General features: G+C 41.2%; 1 non-coding gene across 1 annotated transcript; it reads right to left on the reverse strand.

Moving 5' to 3' along the window:
• Positions 1-451: 451 nt before the first annotated feature.
• LOC115031826 lies at positions 452-583 on the reverse strand. Its single transcript, XR_003837484.1, has one exon. It is a non-coding gene; the product is annotated as a small nucleolar RNA SNORA17 (small nucleolar RNA).
• Between the last annotated feature and the right edge of the window lie 3466 nt (positions 584-4049).

The raw sequence follows: 4049 nt of genomic DNA on the forward strand, positions 1-4049 counted from the left end.
CTTAGCAGTGGGTTCAGGAGTGCTATGGCCTACTTGTGAAGTAGGACTCCAGTCAGGGTTGTTTAAGACATGGTCTGCTCCCCAAGGGTTGTGTGGAACGCTGACTTGTGGTCAATTCTGGCTAGCTTCCTGTCAGGGCCCCATGTCACCAGACTAAAGGTTGTCTAAGGCTCACTCCTTGCATGGACCTATCACCGTATCCCCATAGGAGGGCTATCTGTCTCAGGCTCACTCCTGCCTGGGGTCATGTCCCAGGCCTGGTTTTTCTAGTCTCCAGCACATTCCCCACCCTGGGAGCCTAGCCAGGATGTGCTACAATGGACTGGTGGTCATCTCATGCTAACTCCCTGCCCAGAGGCCCCCTGGTGTTGGCCTGGTGGTCATCTCATGCTAACTCTCTGCACAGAGGCCCCCTGGTGTTGGCCTGGTGGTCACCTCAGGCTTGCTTTTTTTTTTTTTTTTTTTTTTTTTCCAGATGTTCACAGGTCAGGATACTGAGCATAGACACAGCCTCTCTCCTCTCTGCCACCTGCTGACACACATGCAACAGAACAGCCACAACTGCAATGCTGGTAGGGGCAGGCACACACTCATCTTTTTAAAAGTAAAGCAAAAGCATTTAATGGTGATGACATATTTGGTTTAAATGCTTATTTATCTGTGTAATATCTCTCTCTCTTTTTTTTTCTATCCCTGTTCCTCAACCCAACACCAGTCCTCCTTACCTGAAATACTAGTGGGTAAACACTGCCTTGTAGAAATAACAGCTTCTAATATTTACTATTCTTCTAGCTCTAGTTCCTGATAGAAGCAAGGGGTGCTTTCCGTCCTTTAGGATGGTAAGTGCTAGTTTTCTGTTATGACTAAAAATATCTGAACAATCAAACTATAAGAAAAAAATTAATTTAGCTTACAGTTTTAGGGATTTCAGTGCATGGTTTATTGACAACATTGTTTGGGACCTGTGAGGAAATACATCCTAGTGGGAGTGCATGTTTGAATAAATTTAATCTCTTGGCAGCAGGTAAGCAAAGAGAGAACAAGGAAGAGCCAGAGACCAATGTCCCTTCAAGGACACAATCCTAGTGAGTTATCTTCCTCCCACTTGGTTGCACCTTATAAAAATTCTAATGCATCCCCAAAATCTCCATGGAACCCGACTTCACCAAATGAAACTTAGGACCATTCCAGATCCAAACTATAGCAAAAGGCTAAAGGTAATTAAGATTAGGCAGGTGTTCTGAAAGAGAGGAAGAAAGGATCTAACCTTTGGAGGCCTTAGGAAAGTGAGTTTGCAAAACCAAGACCCAGAGAAGGCGGTAGGTCTGCATCCTATGAGTACTTTGTAGAGTTGGTATGACTTCTGAGAGTTGACCATATAAGATCCCTTTGGAAGATGTTCCCTCAATATATAAATACCCCAGCCTTATCAGAGACTTCCAGACCCAAGTGTAGCAACAAGGGTCTCTATGGCCGAAGACAAACATAGAAATGGTTAGTAGTGGGTTGTATTTGTACCAGTGACTGGGGCTCCTTCAGAACTTCTGGGCCTAGAAACATCCTAGAGCCTTGCCCAACAGGAATGTTCTCAATGAAGGAAAATGGCAACTGAGTCTACAGTTCCTGCCAGCCCAAAGATCCGAGTCAAATTTAAGTTGACAGAGGGAGATGTAAACATTTCTGCCAATCTACTATGTTGTTTATAAAGGAAATGAACAATTGCATACAAATCTTACAGTAATGATATAATGACACCTGAGCCCTGCTACATTTTTTAGCTTTCTTAACATTCCTTAGAATTAGTCAAAGATGATTTAGAAGAAAGACTGTCTTTACCTTGAAAATAGACTTGTAGTGTTCTATTGCTCACTGGACACCTGAATAAGATTATCCCTTGTTAGAAGGCTGCTGATGTTACTACCTCAAGATGCAGAATCCTGGCTTCATTGTTTCCATAAGGGCACGTCATTCAGTAAACCATTCCTGAATGTTCCTGTACAGATTAACAGCTGAACATTCATTTAGCAAGTCTGTAGGTCATACTCATACTGATACGATAAATCCTTAGGTAGCAAGAATCTGTGTCCCATGTGGGGCTTTCTAGCTGACTGGGAAAATAGGAAACAAATACATTTGCCAGCAAATATAATGAATTACATAGTTGTGAATTGAGAGTTTCAATGATAGAAAGCAGAGAGTGAGAACAAAATTGATTCTTCCTACTACAAACAATGTTTTCTATCGATTAAATGAAATGCACTAAAGTGAATTGAAACAGAGCAGCCACAGAAGTTAATTGGATCTGTTGCTGTCTCTAGTATTCACAATGAAACCAGAAAAAGAAAGAAAATAGTGTCCTTGAATCGAGTCACGGTTCTTTTAAAGTCAAACTATGTACATGTGGCATCTCTGTATAAACGTCTAATTGTTTTTCATCAATGGGCAGTTCCATTTAAGCCAAACCCATTTCGGAGGCAAAGTAATTTATTTTAATTAAGTTTGTTGGGAACAATTAGTGATTTTCACGTAATTGAGTTAGAAGTGAAATGAAATCCAATTTTGGAAAAGTTCTTGTTGGCTTCCTAGTAAGCATGAATGTGGTTTGTTTGCTGCAAGCTGGGGACACTGGCCTATTTAGTGTCCAGTAGGTTATTCACCAACATCAGCTCTCCTTAGCCACTCCCTGGTAATGGTTACCAATATCTCAAATCGCCAACTGGATGTTAGTACGACTCCATCTCTTAACTCCAAGAACGAGTTCAATGAATATAAAATAGGGGTGTTTGAACCAGCCAAACCTCTCAGAAATGACAGCATTTTCAAGGCATTCCAGGCCTTTAGGACTGTCCCTTGGCCATTTGTACAGATTATGACCAGCATTTCCTGGGTGAGAGTTCAGGAATGTACATGGCTAAGGGCCCAATTAGGTCATGTCACTTGAAACTGTCTCTGAACAGTTTGTGCCTTAGAGACAAACCTGTTAATCACTGAAATAATACTCATCACATAAAAGAAATGAAAAATTATGTCAGCTAGAAAAGAGCTGGAAAGACTGGGGCTATAATAGCTCAGTAATGCGGAAGGGCTGAGGGTGACCCCCAATTCACCACTACCACAACACCTCCCCCAACAATGAAAACAAAAAAAAAAGGAAGTTGAATTTATACACGATATGACCAAAAAAAAAAATGGAGCAAAATTCAAATCTTTTTGGTGTCACATTTAACTGGGGCTCTTGGAAACTGGAACCAAAGGTCTCATTGCAAAGAGAGAAACACGAAGCTGGTGAGTTTTCATCCAGGCTTTGTATATGGCCCTACAACACATAAACTAAGATTAATTTCAGTACTGTAGAATTTACTTGGTGAGTGTAGGGATACTGGAGCCTTATGAAAGATGATCACAGCAGCATGAATCCAGGGCTCCAGTGGGATTTATCCCTTCCTTGTCCTCCTGCAGAGGAATGGCCCATGTGTTATTATTGTCACTATCTCTCTTGAGTTTCAGTCACATGAGTTTGAGGTTGATAATTAAACTTAGGCGAAATACGTTCTTTGAAATATAAAAGGAATTTTTATATTATCCCATCTTGGCAACCACATCAAAGACAGAAAAATGCAGAACCCAAAGATTCCCTCAGGTAATATCTAACCGAAGCTTCCATAAGGGGGAGGCAGGAGGTGTACAAGGTAGGCTGGGCAGAGCAAGGCCAACAAATCACCTCCTGCCAAGGAATAGCGGCTCCTATGAAGCTCTTCTTCCTAGGCTCGCTACCTACCGCCCTCTTCCTATGATAGACTTCATTTACTCCTACCAAGTAATCTATCATCAGTAAGTCTTTAATTTATATGTCTGTTCCTGATTCCCAAACCCTAAAAACTTTATTGATATAGCCAATCCCGGGGGTGAGTTCATAATTTTAAATCTAAATGTGATAACCAAATTGAATAGATGTCTGTCCTACTTTTTATGCTCTGTAGAAGTCATGAATCAAGTATTGCCAAGCAACTCACAGACCAAGTTTCTGAGACACAGCTGTAAGTCTCTTT

Source organism: Mus caroli, chromosome 8 (genome assembly GCF_900094665.2).
Source record: "Mus caroli chromosome 8, CAROLI_EIJ_v1.1, whole genome shotgun sequence".
NCBI lineage: Eukaryota > Metazoa > Chordata > Mammalia > Rodentia > Muridae > Mus > Mus caroli.